Consider the following 14,313-nt stretch of genomic DNA (forward strand, 5'->3'; position numbering starts at 1 on the left):
CCTCCCAGCCCCGGTTCTGCATGTTTGTCCCCTACCCCCGATAGGATCTGATATGGCATGCCAGGCTGTCCTTGCATAAAAGCCCTTGTCACCCTTCTCAGCTCTGAAACCCTGCAGGAGCACCCACCACCACCACCCAGCTCCAGCTCTGACACTCCATACTGGGCCACTCTCCTGTGCGGATGCCTTCTTCACCAGCTCAGCCTCCAGTCCCAGCTCTGAACTCTAAAACCGTGACTCTGCACCCCTTCGGCCCACCCAGCCAGGCAAGGTCTTCCTGCTCTTCCTCACCCCAAGGCCACAAGGCTAAATTATTCAGAAAGCAAAGGGAAGGGAAAAGTGGGGGCTAGAAAAAAGAGAAAGGAGACCGGAAGAAGAGCCAATTGAACTAACCCTGAAATGTTTATATAATTTTAATAATTATAATTATAAATGTGATGGTATATTTAGGGTAAAAATTTTAGTGCAACAGATATATCTCTGTTAAAGGTTAACACTTGTTCCTCTAAAAATTTAAATGCCATTAAAGGCAAGAACTGCTAGAGTTTTTTTTACCTAGCAGGATGAGAGGCTAGTAGGATGCCAGAAGTGATTGAATAATATTTGTGTCAATAAACATTTGTACTAGGCAATTGGTATGTGTGCATGAAGAGGGTGGTCTAGCCATGGTTGATCAGGGAACCACATAAGCCATGTCCTCTAGAGCTCAAAACAGTAGTTTCAAATTAGTCTACTGCAATATCAAAAGATAGGAATGACCTGTTCCCCCAATTTGCTCTATGTAATGCTAAAAATAATTATGGTTAAATATATCCATTTATATTTCTTCTTTACAAAGATATTTAGCATTCAACTGAAACAGGCTAAAAGAATAAAGTTGAGTTTCTGAGCCTAACTTTATTTCAGAATTGAAATTGGGTCAGCATGACCTTCAGTTCAACTTTCAGCTCAAATCAAATGTTTAGATTCACACACTGTGCTCTCTGCCAGTGGTTCCAAACATTTAGAGGTGGATCAAGTTATGTAAGACAACTGAGCATTCTATTTAAGAAAACTGACTTTGGAATCACATTAACTAATGCTACGCTTCTTCCTCCTCCACTTACTTAATACGTGTAGTTGGGCAATTGTTTAATTTCTCTAAAGCCCAATTTCCTCATCTGAAAGCCAAGGACAAGATGTTAACTCACAGGGCTATAAATTGCTTAGTGCAGTGCCTGGCACATAACTTTATATATTGTAGACATGAAAAATGATAACCATTTTGATTATTAAAAGTTGGTTCAAAACTTTAGGCTTATAAACACCTTTCTACAGGTAATTCAAAGTAGATAGAAAATATTCGTCAAACTTCACAATGTCCTTTAGGAAAGAGAAAACTGAGTCTCAGGGATATCAAAATTGAATCCATAAAATGAGCTGGAACTGACTTTAAAATCAGATGCTAACTTTATGCCTTTTATAAAGCACATAATTTCACACTTTTGACTTGAGAGTTAAGAGGAAAGGAACTGAACTTACACAAACATGTGCCCCTCCCCACACATTTATCCCATTTCTTTATGCCATCCTTCAGATATATCTTATTTTTCTCTCACTGATTTATTCTCCTTAGATGTCTGCCTTGAATATCAATTTAAACCTTATGGCCCAGATGCCAGTGGAGCTTTTAAAAATCCTGATGTCCAGGCTGGCCCAGGCTAACTGAATCTGAAATTTGGGGGGCAGGACCAAGGTATCAGTATTTTTTAAAGCTTCTCTGGTAATTCTAATATTCAGCAATGAGAAACAAATTTCCAGGACTAACCTCAGAAATGCAATATTCTAAGACGAATAGCAAGTGACGGAAGAATGGGGATAGCCAAAGGGGAAGGGAAATGACTCTGACAATTCTTTATAAGTTGCATGATGAGAAAACGAGATATGGGGTTAGGAAGTGGGGCAAGAAAATGTCTTAAATGTCTTAAGTTGCTAACAGCTAGGGCTTTTAGAAGACACTGATGAAAACTGAAAATCTCATCCTTTGATTATCTTTCCTTCTTTAGTACATTACAAAATTCTAAGTGCTGTAAATTTATGAAAATAAATTCACCTGAATGGCTTAAAAATCTTATGTAGAACGATCCAATTTTAGTTATGGTGGTCAATATTTGCTAGCTTGAGAAGCTGTGGTCTGCTATTATCTTTACCGGTTGCTAACAGTTTCAGATTTATACAGGAACTTGCATTAGAAAGTAGGTTCGATGGAACACCTTCAACATAAAAAGTAATCATAAAGAGGTGAAGCTAAAATGGTGACTTCGTTGCTGGTTTTGGTGATGCTTGTACACATAAATCCCTCTGTTAAAGGGGTACTAAAAACAACAAAACAACCAAAAAAACCCTTGGTTTTCAAAGACCCTGACGGTTTGGGCTGGTTGGTTGAGTAGTCGTTGTAATATTAACTCTTCCCTCAAAAACATCCTGGTAGCCAACCCACCTGCCAGGAGGAAGAAAGGAGGTATTTGGGCCTAGCTATCAATTCGAGGGAAGGGAGTGGGCCTTGGCGAATGGGGCTTTTCCAGAAATTATGACAATCAGCAAAGAGTAACCGGCTACCTAGGGCCCGCACCCACCCACCCCACACACCTATATCGTTCCCTCTTCCTAGGAAAACCTGGGCGCTTCTCCCACTACCGCAGCTCCCCACTTCTTGCTCCCCAATTCCTTCCCGATGCACCCCTTCGAGCAGAAAAACCCCAGTCGCCACAGCCCCCGCGTTCCGCTCAGATAAGCAAGTGTAGCGAATGGGAAAAGGAAGTCGCCCTCCCCAGCCACCCTCGCCGGCACCCCGCGCCTCTCTCTCCGGCGTCCCAGCCCCCGCGCGCCAGCAACGCCCTCCGCCCGCAGGGATCCGAGCCTCGCGCACCCCTTCCTGCGCGCCCGCCGCCTCCACCGCACCCTCCACCCTCGGCTCCGACACCCATCACACCTGTGGCGTTCCCGTCCGCCCAGCTCGTGCCCGCCGCACCGAGGAGCGCCAGGAGGGCGAGGGGCAGGAACGGTGGCGCCCAGGGTCCCCGGGAGCCGCCGAGGGCGCGCATGGCGCGGGCGAGTCCGGTGCGGTGCTCGCGGGTGGCTGAGCCTCAGCGCGCCGCCTTCGGTGTCCGGTGGCCCCGCGCACACTCGCCGGTGGCCCCGCGTCTACTGCCGGCCTTGGGGTAGGACCCAGGAGAAAAGGCGGGGTGGGAGGGGCCGGGCCGCCCAGTCCTCCCCTCCCCCTATCACCTTCGCCCCCCCCCCCCACCACACACACACCCCTCTCCCCGCTGTCACGGAGACGGACCCAGAACTGCGCCTGGCCCTCTATCCGCTGCCAGGGAGTGGGTTGCTGGCGCGCCCGGATGTGCGGTAGCCACCTTGGTGCTGCAGTTCTCCTGCGGCCTCCACCCCCACGGCTCTGGCAGGTCTGGGAGGAGAGGTTGCTGGAGACACAGGGCGGGTGATGTCCAGCTCATTTCTTGGAGGAAAGCTTGAAACATTTGGCGTATATGTTTTCGTAGAACTCCGCAGACTACCCCGTGCAGTTCAACTGCGGAGGAGTTCACTTATTTTCTTTGATGGGACAGATAAGAGGATGGAGGGAACGCTTCTGCTCACCCCCCCACCCCCACCCCACCCCATCGCCTATGGGTTTCCTTATTAAGGAGGCTTCCGGGCTTCTCTGTCTTTGCTCTACTTAGCAATTACACACGCCCTCCTCTCTGGTCTCTAAAGGTTTAACCGGTTTTCTCCGGATTAAGGTTTCAAAGTCCCAAGGCTCCAGAGTCGGTCTCTATTTTTATGTTCTTTTTTCCTTTGCTTGGCATTACAGATGCATTATTAAGGAACCACTTAGAGCTCAAGAAACAAAACAAAACAATCCGAAAGTGACCAGTATGTAAACTGTACGAAGATGTTCTTCCTCAGACTCAAACAGTTTTAAAATCATGCTATCCTTTACCAGCAAGGCAGTGGCTTGCAATTTTCAATGCTCCCAACTAAATCAAATGTAACTAACTTTTTAAATGTAATCTTAAACCTGTAAGCAAGCTATGAATATGAGCTCTTAGTCTCCCAGAGAAACAATGTGTACATTAAAGTCAGCACCCGGATTTGAATAAGCTGTCATAGATCACCCCAGATTTGGAGGCACCATGCCCCAAGTGTCATAGAGATTTAAATCCTAAAGGAGGTAATCAATAACTGGGATTTAAAAAGAAAATACTTAAGCTCTCCAAATCTCTGTTACCTGTTACCCAAGATGTTTATCTTTCTTTGTCTCTAACTTGTATAAAAGCCAATTGAAAAAACACTACGGGGACGTTGATTTGGAAAATTATCTGCTGTCGTCCTGCTAAATAAATAAACTTCTTTGTCCTTCTTAGCCCTTCCGTGTTTCTGTATATTGTTGCAACCCAGAGCTATGAACTCAGATTTGGGGAAAGCCCCATCTAGGAAAAACAACCAAAATCTAAGGCTCTGTCTTGGAAAGCAGGAAAACTCTACTTTACAACAAAAGAGTAGTAGGATTTGATGATTTTGCGGGATAACTCATTGAACGATATTTTTTAAGTGAGTATATTTCATGAAATTTGTCACTCCACCAATCCAACCCCCTTATTTATAAGTCAGTGGTCAAGTTTGGCGTTCATAAGTTGAAAATATTTCATTATCAAAAAAGAAGTTTGAAAGAAAATTTTAGAACAAATGTTGAAAACGAAATTTGTAAACAAGAACCCTCTTCATTCCAAGTAGAAAAGTTTACTTTTTAAATTGGTGTTTATTACTAAGATATTTCTCTGTTTCAGGTGTCAGAGGAAAAAAGAATTACAGCAGATAATGCAAACAGGCAAAGGTTACTTTATTCAAGGGTTACTGTAGAAGGTAAGAGAGAAAAGAAACCAAATCTGAACTCAATTCAACAAAAATGAAGGACAGAAGGGTTTTTAAGGGCTGGGGTGGACTGGTAGAAAAGTACATAGAATGTTAGGGAATTTGATCAATGGGATGGGTGGGTGATTTGCTGAGTTTGTTTGGTACAGAGTGTTTTCTATTAGGCATGGAGTCTTTAAAAAAAAATCACACAGGACAGCGAATCAAAGCTTAAAAGATTTATTGAGGGAAGAAAGCAGGGAGAAGGCAGGTGGGAGCCAGCGAAACTTGCCAGCAAAAGGAAAGAAATAGCTCCAACTCTGTCTGAGAGCTTGTGGTTTTACAGGAAAAACTGCACCAGGAAGGGAGAGTTATCAAGCAGGGACAGATTTTGACTGAATGGCTGTTTATCATCTCCTGATGGGTGCAGTGCATTCTGACAGGTGAGTCCCTGGCATGCCTGGGGATCTTCCTGCCGCATCTGGTTCTGCAAAGAAGCCAAGGGGCCCCCTGGCTAAAAAGCCCCTTTTATCTGTGAAGTTCCTTTTCTGAGACCTGACATTTTCCTTTGCACCTGAGAAAAGTGCAATAATCTAGAGAGTATTTATCTATGAACTAAAAATCTATGGAGATTCTTATCTCAGTCAGAAAATTGTCATTATAATGATAAGATCTTTCTGAACAAAGTCTTATGAGAGATCCTGAAGGACTAAAACTGTTACACTACTACACTACTACAGGATCTTAGCTCCTCTTGCTAAACCCAAAGTTTCCGATCAGTCAATAGCTGCTAAATCATGTTCCAGTCTTGCTGCCCTAAATCCTATCCCAAGACTAACTGCAAACATTTTCCTATACCTCCTGAGAGTTTTAACAGTAATCACTTCTCAGAAAAAACTGAACTCTGGCTGACCTTCCCCAATTACTCCTATAGAACATTTATGCTCAAATTCACCTTTCTACAGTTGAACAAACCTCATTTAAAGTAAAATTCTCTTTTCAGTTGAATTAGTCTCTCTATGAACAAAAAACAGTGACTTGCCTAAGTCCAAGCTAATACCCATTGTTTCTGTCATTTATTTTTGCTGTTAGAACAAAACAGGATGGGAAAGAAAGATACTTGTTTCCATAAGCATTTTGAAATTCCCTTCCCCATTGTTCCTATTTTACATTTAGATATTTGATATTTAGTATTCCCACTCTACTTTTTTTCAAATGCTGCATCTGCTTTAAAACAAGACTATATACTACCTTGACTTAACAGCTTTTGCTGACCCTTCAGTTTTACATTGTCTTTTCCATCTATGGTTAATTAAGTATGACCACAAATGTTTTAACAATGCCCTTATTATAGGGTGGGAGGTAGAGCCTATTTCTCCTCTCCTTGAATTGGGTGGACTCTGTGACTTTAACATACTGAATATGATAGAAGTGATGATATGTGTTTCCCAATTCAGACCACAAGAGTTTCCACTTCCTTTCTTTCAGAACCCTCACTCTTAAAACACAACTGCCAGGTAAAAAGTAAAACTATCCTGCAACCACCATGCTGTTGTGACCAGGAGTTAGGATTTAAGAAATGACTGTAATCATTAAATCATTATATAGATATTTCTTTTTATTTTCTAGTATATTAAAAGAGGCAGAAGTGATTACTAGAAATTCCTTAAATATTTGAACTGTAATCCTGCTGCCTTGATTTCTAATAATGAATGTACAACTATATAGCCTTGATCTGATGATTGTAAATACTTTGTGAATGACCCTCACATGTGCCCACTTACCTACCCTGTTTTTCAAATTTAGACTATTATGATCACTAAAGCAGACCTCATGTTTATTAGGGGACCTGAGCCAGCCCAGAACTAATCCACCCCAATTCCAAAACTGTCTTACTAGATGGAACTGATCTACAAAAATTGGCCCACTGGACATGTGCAGTGGCTTAAATGTTAACCTATACCTGACCTAGACCTGTGTATACTCAATAAATAGATTGTCTCTAACCTCATCATCTCAAGCCATTATGCTCATTATCCTAAAACCTGCCAATATTGTGATACTATAAAACTATCAGAGTTATTGGAGTTTGAGGAGACAAATTTTTAGTCTAATGAGCTGATTAATTTCCTGCTTCACACCTAGCAAATAAACTCTTTCTCTCTTTGAAACCCTGGGGTCTCAAGAATTGGTCATTAGAGTACATCAAGCAGAGAACCCACTACTTTTGATAGTGTCAATTCGCCACCGTGACGGGACAAAGATTCCTTAAAAGCAAAAAGTCTAAATGCCCAAAGTTCTAGAGGCCCTGCAAGACAGATAAACACAATAATCAAGTTAGTCTTGAGTCTTGGCAACTGGGTTTTTCTCTGCTCTTCTGGCACCCCAGACCCTTGGTGCCTTGAAAAACTTCAAAGAGAGAAATAGTTCCAAGTTCAAAGTCAGGACATCAGACTGGGTGAGTGGGACATCAAGGTAAAAGTGGGTCAAGAAAGTTTGAGTCCCCTGGAACTGGATCTGAGCCTGGGTCCCAATTCCAGAGTGATGCCCATGTGCTCTTCCCTCTATAACTTTCTGTTTGGGGATACCATTTTGTACGGTGTTCAAGGCCCTGACCTGAGTTTGTCTGTTGAGTATACCCCTGGAAAGTAAGTAATCCAATAATTAACTGGTATTTAATGAAATTAAGTAAGTGTATGATGCCTTTTTAACCCTTGTTTACATCACTTCACCCTTGTTTGTACTTACTATTATAATGATCATCATAGTCTGGTCTCAAACTTTTGTAATCATTGTTGTAGCCTAGTCTCAGACCTGTTTACAGTTATTATTATAATGGCTATTCTAGCCTAATCTGAGCCACCTCAGTGAAGGAACTGTACACAGGGGTTTACAGTAATCACTCCCTACTTGAGTTTCAGTAATTTTTTGCATTTCATTTATGCCTATTCTGTAATATAGAAAGGAAACCATCTATATAATATTTAAATAATTATAATCATTAGTCAATTATTAATTTCTTGGTTGTATATTGCGAAACGTAGTCCTATTCTTATTTTGGTGATGGACTTTTTGAATCAAAGATGTACAATTTTATTTGATTTAGGTATGTAATACCTCAATTTAATCAAGTTTACCAATACAATATGCCAGCATTATATCATTATTTATTATGATAAAAATTGCAAGTTTGTGTTTAATGAAATTAAGTTATTGTTTTGACCAGATATTTAAAAAATAATTATGTTCTGTATGTTTAAAAGCAGTATCAGAGATCTTTTTGATAACTTAAAGTGTGCAAGTATATAAAATATATAAGATATGCTTTGTTAAAGGAAAGTGTGTAGTCTTATCCTTGAAAATGTATAGGACAAAGCCTGAGTGAATATGGAAAGTTGTAGAAGGTTTGTGAAAGTGAATTTTGTTTGTTGTCAATGCTGACTACAAGACCTGGATGGGTATGCAAAGTTATAGAAGCTTTATGAATGTTAATTCTGTCATAGGCAATGATGACCAAAAGTTTGATAGGCCTGTCTATAATGCTTTTTTAAGGAGCTTTGTGTCAAACTGTGTTTCCTTACAAAATGGGAATTTAGTTTCTTCCTGTTAAAATAATTTGGATTATTGGTCTGCATTAGAAAGGCTATAATAAGTTTTTCTTAGCCATCTGGTACTCTGTCTAGAAGACTAAGATTTTAGAGCATATTGAAGTAATATCTTTGTTGATATTTATGTAGACCTTATCATCTTTTATTTCAGAAGACAACTCTTCTCACTTTTAAAGAAAGACTATTATAAGGAAATGTTCTAAAAATGATCATGGTGATGAATACACAATTAAGTGGTGATGTTGTGAGTCATTGATTGTACACCATGTATGGGCTGCATGTGTGTTAAGATTTGTCAACAAAAATACTTTAAAAAATAAAAAATAATTAAAAGCTGTTGCAATAGATTTGCTCCTTCACCTTGTAAAAGCGACATGCTAAAATAGTTTAACATATTACTTAGGAAGTGTTTGGGAAGGATTACAATAAAAGGGCTTTTCTATCCTTATGTTAGCTAAATTTGTATGGGTGATATGTAGTTACATATTTAGAGATTGTATGAAATCCTAAAGACTTGGCAATGTTCTCACTGTCCATGTTATAATATGATACTGATATGCATGATATTAGACAACAGTATGATGTCGTTAAGCATGGATTTAGTTATTCTTACAAGAAAGTTAAAGGTCATGGAAATAACTAAATGTACTTGTCAGGTATATTACTTTGCTCTAATGTTTGTCTAAAATTACTTGTGTTCAGCAAAAAGAGACTTTAAAAGAGAAGCAAGGCAAGTATATAAATTATGCTCTCCCTATTAATTAACATAACCCTTGTAAATGTGTAAAGGTGAGACAGGGACAAAATTTCTGTTACAGCTGGTGGTTGACACCAATATAAGTCAACTGTCAAATGTTTATATTTTTTAGAATAGCTTCATTTAGAAAATGCTTATAAGAAAACTAAGGCTTTAATTGTAAGCTCCTAAACAGTCACATTTATCCCTGAACTTTAACTGTTATTTCCAAATTCTGAGATGTTTGCTATCTGGTAGTTTCTGGAACTTTGGGTATTTCTGTAGCACCTGAGACTCACAGTTAGAGTTCTACAGTTCTGAAAGTCCAGCATTACTCCATACAGCAACTGCTAAAGAAGCTGAAAAGTAGAACAGACTTCAATTAGAGATACAAATGAAGTTGATCTGTTTAGACTAAAGTAAATCAGAATACAGGGAAAAGGATGGTTTGTCAATATTTTAAGATTTTAACATCTGGGTGAGACAAAAACAAGAGATATTAATTTTGTCCAAAATGTAACATTTCTATGGCATGCTCTTTCATTTAAACTGTCTAGTCAGTTTAGTTAAACAACCCAATTTTACAGCATGGAACCTAGAACAGGGAATGATACCTCAGTATTCTGTACATGTTGTTGTAACACCCTGATGTATGTGATAGAGTTTTAGACATAAGATGGAAAAGTATTTTCAAAATCCATTGAATGGCTGGAGGAAAAAACATAGAACTATTAAACTTTCCCACCTGGGGAATTCCCACTATTGTTTTAAACAATAAGGTTTCCCAATTTAATAAGTCAAACTTTCAATATTGAGGCTTCCCTTATGAAACTTATTACTGTAACAACAAAGCTAAACCTACTTGTAATTTATACCTAAGAGTCACCCCCAGAGTGCTTCTTTTGTTGCTCAGATGTGGCCTCTCTCTGTAAGCCAAACTCTGCAAATAAATTCACCACCTTCCCCTTCCACATGAGACATGACTTCCAGCATGTAAATCTCTATGGCAACATGGGAAATGACTCTCGGGGATGACCCTGGCATCATAAGATTGGCAATGTTTTCTTGATCAAAAGTGGGAAAAGAAATAAAATAAAATTTCATTGATTAGGAGATTTCAAGCAGAAATGGTTATTTTGGGGGTTGCTGTTATGTAGGTTTCAGCCAGATACCACGAACTGTCACAGTATGCCAAGCCCCATCCAACAGTGTTTCTGAAAACCTGAAAGGAAGGAAGGTCCTGGGCTCTATCTAAGTCTCTATAAAAGTTTTACTTATTAAGTTTTTTCTTCAGAGACTTAAAACTTCTGTATTGTTCCTATACCACATAAGCCCTGAAGGCAGAGGTCCCAGACTCTCTGAGAACAGTCACCAATTTCATCCTATCACTGCAAAATATTGATGCCCCTTTTCAGCATGTATAACTTAAAACACTTGACACCAAGATATCCTTCAAGATGGAGAGAATGATCAAAGGAGAAGGAGGAGTTGTAACTTAGCTACTGGACCTAAGAAAAGATTATGATCACTGAATCATTCTATAGACATTTCTTTTTACTTAGTAGTATATTAGAACAGACAGATGGAAATGCCTGAAATTTCTTTATTGAAGCCCAGCTGGCTTGATCTCTGATAATTATTTTATAACTATTTAACCTTTATCTTGTGATTGTAAACACATTGTGACAGACCATCAGTTGTACCCAGTGGTAGTTAGATTCAGCTGTCAACTTGGCCGGGTGAAGGCACCTAGTTCTGTTGCTGTGGACATGAGCCAATGGTATGTGAACCTCATCTGTGGCTGATTACATCTGCAGTCAGCTAGGAGGTGTGCCTGCTGCAATGAATGATGTTTGACTTAATTGGCTGGCGCTTAAATGAAAGAGCTCAACGTAGCACAGCCCAAGCAGCTCAGCGTACCTCATCTCAGCACTCGCAGCTCAGCCCAGGCCTTTGGAGATGCAGAAAGAAATCACCCTGGGGGAAGTTGTTGGAACCTAGAGGCCTGGAGAGAAGGCCAGCAGAGATCACCCTGTGCCTTCCCATGTAAGAAAGAACCTCGGTGGAAAGTTAGCTGTCTTTCCTCTGAAGAACTAATGAAATAAATCCCCTTTTATTAAAAGCCAATCCATCTCTGGTGTGTTGCATCTTGGCAGCTAGCAAACTAGAACATACCCCCTTATCCTGTTTTTCAACTTTAGAGCATTATGACCACTAAAGACAGCATTTAATGTTTCTTGATGAAGAGCCTTGGGTCCAGAACTAATCCACCCCAATTACAAAATGATCTTATTAGATAGAACTGGATTTAACCAAATCTGGCCCCCTGACATGTGCAGTAACTTAAATGGTAACCTGTGTGACCTCTACCTCATTATAATACTAAAAATCATGCGCATCAACATTTTAAGGCCATCATTTTCTTCCTTATACTCTGTGACTTAGCATGTAATCAATCTGTGCATGCTCATAACTAAATCATCTCTAACCTCATCATCTCTAGCCATTGTGCTCATTATCCTAAAGCATGCCAATCTTGTGATACTATAGAACTATCAGAGTGACTGGAGTTTGGGGATACAGATTTTTCAGCCGATAGGTCATCAGATCTCCTGCTTTGTATTTAATAATAAACTCTTTCTCTCTTTGAAACCTTGGGGTCTCAGGAATTGATCATTAAAGCAGAAAACCCACTGCTTTAGATTGGTATCATTGCTAGAAGTTTATGCTACACGGAATGCCCCTTCTGACAAGATGCCATGTGGAGAGACAGAAGAAGGGACCAGCCACCATGGGATCTCTTTTCCTGCTCTTTTGGACACTTTATGCTGTGTAAGTAATAAACCAGGCATTTGCTGAAAGTCAATTTTGTAGCTGAGCCTATGTTCCCACAACCCACTGTGCAGAAACTCTCAGGAAATAGTGAAAAGCTGTGGAGAGCCGCCTCCCGGGTCAGGCCTAGTGGTCGCGCTGCGGCCTGCTCTAGAGTTCCCCCCGCCCATCGAGTGAGTCAAGATGGCGCCCGCATCCTGTTTCCGCGTATGACGCACGCGCCCACCAACCCTATCTTCCAATCACCTCTGTATACGTGGCACTAACCTATTGGGTTTGGGCACAGTATATAAGAGGTTACCCGGACAGGGTGGGTGGAGACGACCCACAGGGAGCCGTACCTGATGGCCGCATAGAGGTTGTTCCCCCGCGGGGTATCTTGTCCCGCGTGGAACCTGTAACAGAGAATGCAAGCTTAACTCCAGTAAAGGTCTGTGCTCACAACCGTTGCGTGCCTCGAACCCGTGTTTATCACTCGAGTCGGTTTGCCTGCGCCTGTCTCTTTCTCCCCTCCTGTTCCCTTCGCCGGCCAGGGATCAGAAGCCGAACGAGACGGCTGCGGACAAAAAGCCTCAAATGAAATGAAAAAGCCCATCATTGATGCCATTTATGCACCAGGAACTTACCTTTGCAAATCTTGCTGCACCTATACCAGGAAAGTAAGAGTGCTCTTCTGCATAAAGCATGCTTTTTTTCATTTTTGCCTACCTCAAAATCAAAATCTCACTTGGGTGCATATGCTGGGGGAAGGCCAGGTCATATGTCTGAGTGTGAGCTGCCAGAGAGATTGGATGTTTGAGTTCTGACCTAAGTGGTGGAAGCAATAATATGAAAATTTCCCCAACCATGGAAGTTTTCAGAATATGACAGGAAGCCCTGTAGGTCAAATATCCATTCCAGTATGCCTACTATTAACAGGCACCTTTTGTTGACACTTATTTTTTTAAACAAAAACAGATGCTCCCCCTTCATAATGTTCCTTCACACTCATTTTTTTAAACAAAAACAGATGCTTCCCCTTCATAATGTTCCTTCCACTCATTTCAGATGCAAATACGCCATCCAACTTCAAAAAAGCACATATCTCTTTAGCAGGAAAGTCAAGTCCCTGACTCGTGCAAGCTCATTCTAAAGCCCTGGAGAGGAGTAGTTATATGCTCATTGTAAAATTCACTAAAATCATCAACTTTAAACTGAAATGATTTAATGCTGTCATTTCCTTCTATGCTTAATTTCTCTTTCTTCACACTTCCCCACAAGACAGTTGGCATGCCGTGGACATTTTTGAGATCCTGCTAAGAGGATGAGTTGGGGCTACAGTTTATGTGTATTTTATGTTTTTGCAGTCAATTCTGTGTAGAGATGTTATTGCTAGTCAGCCCTGTAATGAAGTGTCTTCAGGATTTACAGACCTTCCCACTGTGTGACTCACCCAGCACTGTGACTGAGCTGAGACATTGGTCATACTGACAAGAAAATGAAGAACCAACAACCTGATCATAATGCCCTGTTGTCATTAAGCACCAGAAATGAATGTGTTCATATATGTATTGAGTCAGAAAATGGTCTATGAAAAATTCAAACCAGTTAAATTGTAATGGAAGGTTTCAGTTCTCCTCCACATCTAGTCAAAACTAAACCTCTCCAAGTATTGGGAATATACTTTAAATGCAGCATATATAAATGAAATGTAACTTTTTTTCTTTTTTGTGATGGGTACTGTATTATACAGAATTTATCAGAGAAAGAAGGTCAATGGGAAAAACTAGAGCTTGTGTCACACAACAGCTCATATGGCATCACAATCGATACTTCTGGCCTTTCTCCTTTACTGTTCAAACTTGTTTCCTCTTCCCTTTAACTAACAACTGTTCTGGTTAAAACTGCTTGCCTGAGAGCTTAACACAGGACCTCATCTCTAATATACCTAAGCTTCTGGTCACCATGCCCTTCTCATGTCCTCCTGATACAACTGTTCACTCCCCATGAATGGATGACCTGATGCCAACTGCCAGAAGATGCTCTTCTTCATATTGGCAGCAATATCTTAAAGTTCAAGGGACTCCTTTTGTCTTCTCTGGTGGAAAAGTTCCCCCTTTGAGAACAAGGAACTTTAAATCCACATAACCCAGAGTGGAAGGGAAAGGAAACAAATTCCCTAATGTTTTATTCTTGTTTTTACCCCTTGGTCCTGTGTTCAAGTATCCTGATTTCTGGGGACACAGACTCATATAAAGTTTGTTG

General features: G+C 40.6%; 1 long non-coding RNA gene across 2 annotated transcripts; it reads left to right on the forward strand.

The window, feature by feature from the left end:
- The first annotated feature begins 3,164 nt into the window (after positions 1 to 3,164).
- Positions 3,165 to 12,048, forward strand: LOC143646221 (uncharacterized). 2 transcript variants are annotated; one of them, XR_013157392.1, is made up of 4 exons: positions 3,165 to 3,200; positions 4,830 to 4,905; positions 5,240 to 5,336; positions 11,904 to 12,048. It is a non-coding gene; the product is annotated as an uncharacterized LOC143646221 (long non-coding RNA). The 2 variants fall into 2 exon arrangements; XR_013157391.1 differs by lacking the exon at positions 11,904 to 12,048 and adding an exon at positions 8,653 to 8,856.
- The last annotated feature ends 2,265 nt before the right edge of the window (positions 12,049 to 14,313 follow it).

The sequence above is a fragment of the Tamandua tetradactyla genome, chromosome 9, assembly GCF_023851605.1.
Source record: "Tamandua tetradactyla isolate mTamTet1 chromosome 9, mTamTet1.pri, whole genome shotgun sequence".
Classification (NCBI taxonomy): Eukaryota; Metazoa; Chordata; class Mammalia; order Pilosa; family Myrmecophagidae; genus Tamandua; species Tamandua tetradactyla.